This window comes from Lathamus discolor, chromosome 4 (assembly GCF_037157495.1).
Source record: "Lathamus discolor isolate bLatDis1 chromosome 4, bLatDis1.hap1, whole genome shotgun sequence".
NCBI lineage: Eukaryota > Metazoa > Chordata > Aves > Psittaciformes > Psittacidae > Lathamus > Lathamus discolor.
Window position 1 is genome coordinate 91172581 of NC_088887.1, and position 10439 is coordinate 91183019.

Consider the following 10439-nt stretch of genomic DNA (forward strand, 5'->3'; position numbering starts at 1 on the left):
CCCTGGACAACCCATTCCAGTGCCTCACCACCCTAACAGTAAAAAACTTCCTTATATCCAATCTAAACTTCCCCTGTTTAAGTTTGAACCCATTACCACTTGTCTTATCAATTCAGAGTATTTTCAGGCATCTTCCACAAGTTTTTGAGGCAACCTGTTCCACTGCCTTCTCTACGATGTTTTCTTTTCCCCTAACATCTAATTAGGATTTTCCTTGAGGCAGCTTTCTGCCATTGTCCCGCTTCCTTTACCTGCATTCCAATTAAGAGGCTGGCTCTGTTTCCTCCATAGAAAGAAAAAAAAAAAAATCCTTCTCCAATTAGATAGCTGAAGAAATCACTTTAAGCCCAGAAACAGATGGAGAGAAAGGTAAACATCACTATTTTAACAGTTGTGACACTTCAGAACATTGAAAGATTCTGTTATAGCAGAACTGAGAAAGACATGTTCAACACATGAATGAAAGCATGTGCTGGTGACTGCTAAGTTAACATCAGTAAGATTAACCTTCTCAGGAATGGGAAATACTCTGTTGAGATACGAGGCCCTGTAAAATGTGCTTTATAAATGAGTTTTCTGGTTTAGTCCTGCTACCTTGCTCTCTGTCAGCTCCAAAATGATATTCCCATCACATGAGAAGTGGGAAACAATGAAAAAGATTTAAGTGATTCAGCGAACTTTGGCATGCACATTATTGAGATAAAACTCATACTCTTGTTTCAGGCAAGCTTTAACAAATTGAAAATTTTTCCCCTGAAAGAACAGTGATTGGATATTGATTTAGAAAAGGTAAAGGGTTACTATTAAACTACAACAGAATCAGATTACAACAATGTGGAATCTCATTGTATGATGAAATGTAGCCATCCTATAAACACTACTCAGCATAGGAAGAAAAAGCCAATTGCACAGCTCCTTTTAGCTCACAGGAAGCAAAGTACAGGTAGAAAAGTCATCAGGCATTGCAGAACAGGCAAAATCCACCCCTCGAGTGAGCTACCTGTGCTCTTTCTCATTCTCCAGATGGATTTTATTTAGCCTATTTCATTCTTTCAAACATGTCTTTATTTTTCTCTTGCTCAGATGACACAGGAGAAAAATATTTTTTATTCCTTTCAAACAAGCATTATTCTAAAGCTTCCGCTGTACAAAGAGTAACAAGATTCAGTGTGTTTTGTGTGGGTGGCTTGAATAGCTCCTCTCTGTCTATGCCTACAGATGGTTGGTTAAACTCAAACTGTTAAAGTACCCTTAAATTACAGTGGCAATTAGGTTTTAAGGAAATAGGCAAATTGAGCTGAAGTAACACAAGAAAATCTACAGGAATTTCACTTCATTTTCCTATTTGGTTTCAGCTCACCTGTCTCTTTAATATCCTCCTCTCCCTTTGGATACCTCAGTACTTCAAAAGAGGCAAGTGTCAACATGGCACACGTGTTAACAGTTGTCCCCATCTCAAACTTAACCCTAATTTTAAAACAACATCCCAGAGCTAACTCTGCCTTACCCTAACATGATTCCATCTTAACCCTGCAAAGCTTACAGAATCCACCAATACATCAAGCTCTTCAGATTCTGGTACCTCTAAACTTAACCCCAACCCTGACTACTAAACTATCACACTGGCTCCTGCTCAGTCCAGGTCTAGTCAGAGGTCACATGTATCCTATTTTAGCATTCCGAGTAGACAAAACTTCAGGACACCATGATCCCAGGAGGGAGTGAGTGCCTCAGCTGGACTGGTCCTTTCCTACTGTTCATGTAATAGCTGCACTTCCCCCTTCCTCTATCCTAGAGAGAAGCCTCTCTCCTTCCCCTGCTTAAAATCAAACAAAGTGTATATATACATCCATCTTTTGCAGAAGCTGACAGCTGTGTGCACATGTAAGCATGTACACAAAGATGAAGCTACATTTCTGGGTAGTGATTCACAGCGCTGAAGTCAAATGGCACCGACTGCCTGACAACTATGCTACGCAGGTGCTTGTGGAGGAGAGGGTCTTTCTCACGCCGATCCCTCCTGTTATCATTCCCACCACAAAACCTTATTCTAAGACACTTGGTAGGTCTCCTCCTAGCAACCTAGTGACTAGGTTTTTCAACCTATCAAATCCTAATCACTTTTCCTTCTTCTTTATTCTGTAATTTTGCTACCCACTTTCCTCTCTTCTGCGTTGTTTTTCAAATGATTTCCCTTTACCTACCCTAATCAGAACCGATCTATTGATTTATCAACTCTAATGATTGATGCACCCCTTGTTTCCTTTATTGTTGATCCTTCCTCATTATCTCATTAGTTATCCTTATCCCATCATTCCTCCTTCAGTACAGCCAGAGGAGCCAGTATCCATTTTTCTTCTCCCTAAACCTTCGTGGCTGTAACTATCTTATAGAATCATGTAATTTTTCATCAGACTCAATTATCCCACTAGTCACACCTTTTTTCCAGATTATGTACGGCCATGTTAAACAGTACGGATCCATTTGCTAACACTTTATCAGTGACATTTCACATTTTGGAAAACTGATTATTTCTGTTCTTCATTGCATAATCTTTTAACCTCTCACAAAAGTAACTTCATTTTATCTAATAGCAGCTTAGGTTTTTGAAGCAGCTCTCAGTTAGCAATCAGGTAAAAAGTTTGCCTGAACTCCATGCACACTGTACAACAGGATGATCTTTATTTATGCATTTGTTGATTTTTTTTTAAGTTACAGATTTAGAAAACATGATTCATAAACATTACAGAGAAGAACCAGTTTAGATTTTGTAGACGGAGGTTAAGGCTGGGGAAAAGAATGATGACAAGCAGAAGAAAGAACGTGAAAAGAGATTTATTGACAAAGTTTTTGAAGACTAACGATGAATAACAATGAATAATGCAAGACCTGCTGTCATACAGATGTTGACTTCCTGTTGACCCTGGGGCAGGTAGAGATGCTCAGGTTAAGTACAGGGGTATGGCTATCCAGGTCTTGAGACAGAAGAGTCTGGAAAACTAGCTTTAATGTTGACTATTTGTTGTAGTCCTCTGTTATCCACAGCAGTAGCATAAGGGTCAGAGGTGGCAAAAAATGATTTTCGGTTATTTATGAGGCAGACCATGTTTGCTGGACTATGGCTTTAACGCTAATCTTAAGCAGAAACTCAGTAATGCTTTTGAATAGGTGGAACTGGAGATCTGTTATTTGTGGGATATACACATCAGAGAATAGAGAACATATGAATGGCATATTGATAGTTTCTGCCTTAATCCTAGCCAAGAAAACGTAAGACTGTTAGCCTGTGATGTTAGGCTTATTATAAGACTGGAATGGAAGAGTTAAATTTCCTAGTGAATCATGCACAGCACACAGACCTAAAATTACTTACACAGCCAACAGGAACAATTAACTCTGGGACACACCAGGTCATCTGGTCATAGCAGTTGTACTTAAGGAATAGTTAGCAACTTGCTGCAAGGTTCTTCAGAGAACTGCAGAATTAGGATATAAGATTACAAAATTAGGATATTCAGATGTGGCTAGGATTTGTGCTTGTACCAGCAGAGGGAAAGCTAAACTTCCTGCTTATCATCTATTTGGGCCAGGGAGCAGTCAGGAGTCTGTGTAACTAGAGAGGTGTTCTAGCCAGAAATCTAGCCACAATCAAGTGAAACTGAGATTAGAAATTGGGCCACTGGGAGAAAAAAAAAAAAAGGTTAGATCCTACAAGACCAATATCACTAGGATGAAAGAAGGTGCTGGCAGAAACAAGGCTAGGATTATTGATGTCCTCATCTACAGGGTAGCAGGTATTTCAAGTATGATCAGTCTAGGGGTTAATCTGAATGAAGATGAGGGATACGGACTAAACAGCTGTGTTTTACTGACCTGTGCAGACCTTGAAGATGCTGCCAGGGAGAGAGAATGGCTGAAATGACTCCTGAGGCAGGAAAGGCACAACAGACCCTAGTGTTAAGCCCTGGGATCAAAATTAAGTGTATATTTAACCTCCAAGACATTTGGAGGTCTGTGGTAGCTCTCAACAAATTTCACAGGGGTCAGAATGAGCCTGAGAGCAGTGTATGGGCTGTTTCAAAGCTAATCTAGCTAACTCCCGATTTCCAGCCTACATATATTCATACCTAATTTATATTAATTTATTGTTGCATTCAGTTAATGATCCAGTGATATAGAAGTCACAATACCCATCTTTAAATTATTATGCAATTAAAATCGGCTTCTCACTCAAATAACCTCGTTGAACTCTTTAAACCAGATGGAGGGTCTGCATGGGTCTTACAGTCTGGGAAGGTTATTTCCCAGCTGAGCCAGACAGCCCTGCACAAGGATATCACACGCTGGTCACTGTCAAAGGCTGCAGGCAAAGGCTCATATCCAGCAGCACAGTTTCTGCCCTTTCTCTGACAGACCTCATCCCACATGTAATAAAACAAGTATATGAAGGGACCTTTCTTTGTAGAGCAAGGCAAAGCATACTGAAAAGAGGAAAGTTCAACAGTTACTGAATCTGAGCCTTCTCTTAGCCCAGTAGTCAATCCCTTTGACATCATTCAGCTAAGTAGGTCTTTCTTAGAAACAAACAAATAAGAAAAAAAAAAAACAACAACAACAAAAACAAAAAAAAAACCCACAACCAAAAAAATGTTTCTACAGTTCTTTTGAATTCCAAATAGAAAAAAGCAAGTGATGAGTGCCTGCCATCAGGAACAGCTTCTGGGACAGTTAATTAAGCTGCTCTCTGAGAAATGGAATAAAGACCAGAACAGCTGGAAGGTAACTAACTACACCAGTCTTTACCTAAACATGAGAGATTGAACCAGAGTCTGCCCATGAGGCCGACTCCTTGCTGACAAACTTTTTCTTTCTTAAATTGTTAATTTAAAAATGTAAAGTATTTACCCACCTATATTCTCCTCAGTACCTATTATCAGTTGTGTCTATTTATGTTATACAGCAACTCCAGGTTATTTCCCTGGATTTTTAAAGCATCGTGTACCCTATTATATGTATCCCAGAGGTTTCTTCCCTCACCTCAAAGAAAACAGAAGCCTGCACTCCCTTCTATGTTTGGACACGCCATGTTGCTTAACGGGAAGCATCGCATAAGTATTTAAAGCTATACTGCAACATGCAAGTAGGACATGCAGCTTTGCAGACCACACATTTTTCCTCACAGTATTGATTAAAACCTGACAAAAACAATTGTACATTTTCAGGTTCACTTCGATCAATAACTTGTGTCCCCTCTTGCCTGGTGGGTGAGGGGAGAGCTGATATTTTACCTCACTGTACAGTTCACTAGAGACACCACAAGCCTTCCAGAGGTTGAAACACCAAGCAATCATTAATTTTTCTGCAAACTTCCATAAAACTGTGTCAAGAACAGAAGTCTTGGCAAGTTCTTATTCTTATAAGAGACCCGAAGTAGAGGGAGAAAAGGAAAGAAAACAAAGATAAGCAGGCTCACCGCCCTGTGGATCCAGCGACATCTTCTTGGTTAGCGACCTGAAATCCCTTCTCTTTCAGCCGAGGCTCCCCCTGTGCCAGGCTAACACCGCCCAGCTAGAGTGCGGCCACTTCCCTTTCCATCGAGCCGGGATCTCTCGAACCCCTCCCGCAGGCGCAGACTCATTCCAATGCCTGCACACGCACCGTGAGCTGCTCTGGAACGTTCCTGGCGGGGCAGGGTCTGTGGTGAGGCCCAGCCACGGTGACTGCACTGTGATGTGCAGTGCGGTGCGGTGCCGGCAGTCGTGGTGTCTGTGCCACTGTTTCCAGGCTTTTTGTTGCTGAGCCCGTTGTTGCCCAGGCCATTGGTCTTCGCTGCCTCAGGGCAGACACCACAGGAAAACCATTCCCTACCTTCATGGAGCCCATCCCTGCTCTGCCCCTGACCAACAACACGCTGCTCACTACCAACAAGTGCTCAGCCTCCTTCAGCTCCTTCTCTCCTTTGAGTTGTAAGACACACACAAAGAGGGTCTCCTGCCCATCACAACATCAGAAGCGCTAATGTCCTGATGTGCTGGCACCACCTGGCCACAGAACACTTCAAAATGAATGTGATCTTTTCTCCATTTTGACTAATTCAAAAAGTATACTTAGCAGTGGAAAAGAAACATCACCCACAAGTGTATTCAGAGTTCATCCACAGTCACATTTGACAGAGCCAGCATAATCCCTTATGTCAAAAAAAAAAAGACTGCTATCTCAAGTTTTGCTTACAGATGCCCATACACTGTGAGGATAGAAGGCATGGACCCAGAGGTAGAGTGCAAGCTGGATGGTTTATTGCAAAGGTTACACAATATTTATATGTTTCCAAGCAACTAGCCAAGCACATCTGTGTTTGCCTTGTCGTGGTTTAAACCCAACCACAAACCTCGTTCACTCACTCCCCCCACTTCTTGCCCTCCCCCTGCTCCTGGAGGGACAGAGAGGAGAATCGAAAAGAATGCAACTCCCACAGGCTGAGATAAGAACAGTTTAGTAACTAAGGTATAACACAAATCACTACTGCTACCACCAATAATAATAGTGCTAAAGGAAATAACAAGAGGAAAGAATACAACACCTCAGCACCAGCTGACCAATAACTTGCCCCGCTCCCCCCAGCCAAGCACCGACCAATACCTCGTCCAACCCTGCAGTCCCAACCCTTCTGGGTAATTCTCCATTACATCCTGGGCATGACGTGCTGTGGTATGGAATACCTCTTTGGTCAGTTTGGGTCAGTTGTCCTGTCTCTGCTTCCTCCCAGCCTCCCCTCCTCCCTGGCAGAGCATGAGGCTCACAAAGTCCTTGGTCAGACTAAAACATTTGAGCAGCAACTGAAAATATCAGCTTTATCAGCACTGTTCCCAGGCCAAAAGATCAAAGCACAGCACTGTACTAGCTCCTAAGAAGGAGAAAAATAACTGCTGCTGCTCAACCCAGGACAGTTGTGGTTACATCAGGTGAAAGGTCCATATGATTTTCTTATCGACATCCTCTTTCCAGTTCCAACGTCCTTGTTCCTTGCCAGTTCCAACATCTTCCAAGTACCAGTCAGGGACAGGTCACTCTTAATTTCCTGCTGTAGTTCCTTCTTCCCATGGTCTCTGACAGTTGATACATTCCAACCCCCACAGTTCCCCCTTCTTGTTTTTGCAATGCCGTATACACGTCTTTCAAAAGCTTGGGATAACATTCGCTGAGTACATTATAACAAGCAAGGTACAACGCATATGATGGCGAAGACAGCAAGCAAAAAGATTAATCCTGCCTTAACCAAAGTTAATAGCCACCCAGTTATACCCCAACCAGAGAAAGGTGATGATAACCAATCTGTATCATCTTCCCTTAACTTCATCACACTGTCTTTGAATTTACAGATACTTTCATGTATGGATTCCGAACGGTCTGACAAATTCACGCAACACATCCCTCCCAGAATTTCACACCCATGTCCATGTGCTAAGAGGAGAAAATCGATTGCTGCACTATTTTGCAAAGTCGCATGTCTAATAGAGTCAACATCAGTGAGCAACGCAGAGAGAGCGGATGCTGTAGCATTAGTTTATTTAGCAAGCCAACATTCTAACTTATTCAATGTTGCTAAAGCTTGAGCGCTAGCTACTCTGGGAGCTAAAAATGAAGCAGCTATTATTCTGCCTCATTTATTAAAATCTACTTTGTCATCACAGCTCGGTTGAAAATCATGCATTGACCTTCAAGAACACAATACTTTTTTATTTATTATCATAGTGTTATTAGGGATAAACATGCCTAAGGTCCCTACTGCACACGGGCCGCCCTTTATATGGGACGACACCCCCTGCTGGGCCTGATTTTGTGGCAACTGAGGCACGGACTCTGTTTCTGGCTACAAACGAAATCCTTTATTGAGAGAGCTTGCAGGTTTTTATAGTATTCTGCCTAGTGGTTGGTAGTGGTTAGTTCCTTTGGTACTTTTTGATCACAACGCAATCTTATTGATCACGCACTCTTTCAGCCAATCACATTACTGTCCACACACCTTTGCTTGAGTAATTATTTCTAAACATAGTTCTTTGCTATCACTACTCATTACAATCTCACTTCACTTCCCCTTGACTACACATTCTTTATCTTGTCTTAAGCATCCTCCTTTTTCCAAATTTACAGTCCTCAGAAATTATCTTGATACTCTTTCTTCAGTTCCACCCGATGTTCTTTCTCCAGTTCTTCCTGACTTGTCCCTTTCACTTCTTCCAAGGTTTGTGGCTAATAAGAGTCCAGATGTCCAGGCTCTCGTCCAGGTCTACTGGCACAGCTTGTGCAACATTTCACACATCTCCCCCTTCTTTATAAACTAACAAAACATTGTTAATAGACTTAGCAATCACACGATTTATACAAGCAATTAAACAAGGAGCTGTGATTAAAATATATAAAAAGATTTTCACACAGGCTACTGCAATTTTAATAATGTCTTTCAACCATGCACTGATGCCCCATCCTGACAGCACTTTCTAGCCAGTTCGAGCTACTATCCACTCGCAGCTTCTAAACTCCGTCCTTTAGGTTTTGAATTGCCTCATGGACAGACTCAGAATTATCATGTAGGTTCATGCAACACATCTCATCAAAGTCTTTACAACCATGTAAAGAGCTAATAGCAAAAAATCTACGGCAGCCCTATTTTGAAGCGTAGCACGCTTGACTGAATCGATATCTGTTAACAGACCATTGCTGTGGGTGAAAAACCTCCGGGGCAGAGGCAAGGCCTCCCCCCGCCTCTCACCGGGAGGAGTGGACCCCCTGCCGCCCCGCAGCTCGCATCTTGGCGGGCGCAGCGCCAGCCCGTGCCCGCCGGAGCACACAAAGGCGAGGGGCGGGCGAGTATCACAGCCCGCGGGCAGACAGTGCGGGGAGCCCGCCGGAGCCCGCTGCCGCCGCCGCCGGGCGAGTGAGTGAGGCCGCGGCAACGGGGAGGTGGCGGCGGCGCGCCCGTGCTGTGCAGCTCCGTACCCCACCGCTGCCACCAGCTGCAGCCCCTCGGTCGGAGGGGAGCGGCCGCCGCAGCCTCCATCCGGCTCCCGGGGCAGCGCCGGTTTCCTCCCCACCGTCCGGCCCGCGGTTCGCCTCGTGACGGACGGGATGCGGAGCATCCAGGTTTCGGGGCAGGTTTACACCACCTTGATTTTCTGCGTCGTTTTTAATGTTGTTCCACATATCATGCGGGTTAGGGGGGGTAGAGGTCGGGGTCTCTGTCAGGGTCGATTGGTCTGGGATCAAAAGGGTCATCTTTGCCTGGCTCATCTGCTGCCGCAGCCTGCCCTCGGATATCTTCCCACAGATGGATATGCTCAGGAGGGTGTGTGAGCACCGGCAAAGCTTGTGTCTCATGACAGTCAGTGCCAGGATCAGGCGAGAATAGATTTGGCTCAGTTTCTGGGTCTACTGGCCATAGGTCGAGAGGATTCGGTGTGTTGTTTGTTGGGACAGGAGGGGCTGACGGTGCCAATGCCTCCTGTGCTGCCCCGTCAAGCGCCTCATAGACTGAGTGCCATGCAGCCAGCAATTTGGGTGCTGCCGCGTCATCCCTTGTGGCTGGGTCCCAAAGAGACCTCAATCTTGTCCCATACCCCCTTCTGATAAATATAAGATGATGTCGCCTCAGGAGCATGGGTCAAGGCGCTATCTTCATTCACGGTAACCCCCTTCTTCGCTAGGAATTTTACCAGTACTCTGTACACCTACTTGTGCTCAGGGGATACTGAACTTCCCATGTTCCCGTTCTCAGCCGCTTTCCTCAGTCAGAGGTATCGGTTAATTGCTGCAGCCTTTCGGAGTTCAGCTGGGCGTCCTCACCAGTCACCGAGTCACGGCTCTCTGTCAAGTCCCTGTTTGGGCGCCATGTGTGAAGATGGAAGGCACGGACCCAGAGGTAGAGTGCAAGCTGGATGGTTTATTGCAAAGGTTACACAATATTTATATGCTTCCAAACAATTAGCCAAGTACATCTGTGTTTGCCTTGTGGTTACATCACGTGAAAGGTCCATCTGATTTTCTTATCGACATCCTCTTTCCAGTTCCAACGTCCTTGTTCCTTGCCAGTTCCAACATCTTCCAAGTACCAGTCAGGAATGGGTCACTCTTAATTGCTTGCTGTAGTTCCTCCTTCCCATGGTCTCTGACAGTTACGATACATTCCAAACCCCACACATGCACAACTCGCCTGCTTAATGCCTCTCAGCCTGCCTCAGGATTTTAACTGCCAGGCATCTGTCCCCATGCTCTCACAAAAGCCCCAAGATTGAGCTGTTCTTGAAGAAACAGCTGCCTGGACTTCATTGACTATTTCAGAGCTTAAACTCCTGCTACACTGGGTCGTGTCACTATGGAGGCTCACAGCTCCTTCCCTGGTTTCTGAGGTAGGAACAAAAGCATGCCCAGCCTATGGCAGGAAT

The 10439-nt window shown here is 44.3% G+C and overlaps 1 long non-coding RNA gene across 1 annotated transcript in view; it reads right to left on the reverse strand.

Moving 5' to 3' along the window:
- LOC136013770 (uncharacterized) overlaps nucleotides 1–5873 on the reverse strand; it is an 89949-nt gene extending 84076 nt beyond the window's left edge. Inside the window, exon 1 of the long non-coding RNA XR_010612364.1 lies at nucleotides 5474–5873. This is a non-coding gene — a long non-coding RNA (uncharacterized LOC136013770). The remainder of the gene's footprint in view (nucleotides 1–5473) is intronic.
- Between the last annotated feature and the right edge of the window lie 4566 nt (nucleotides 5874–10439).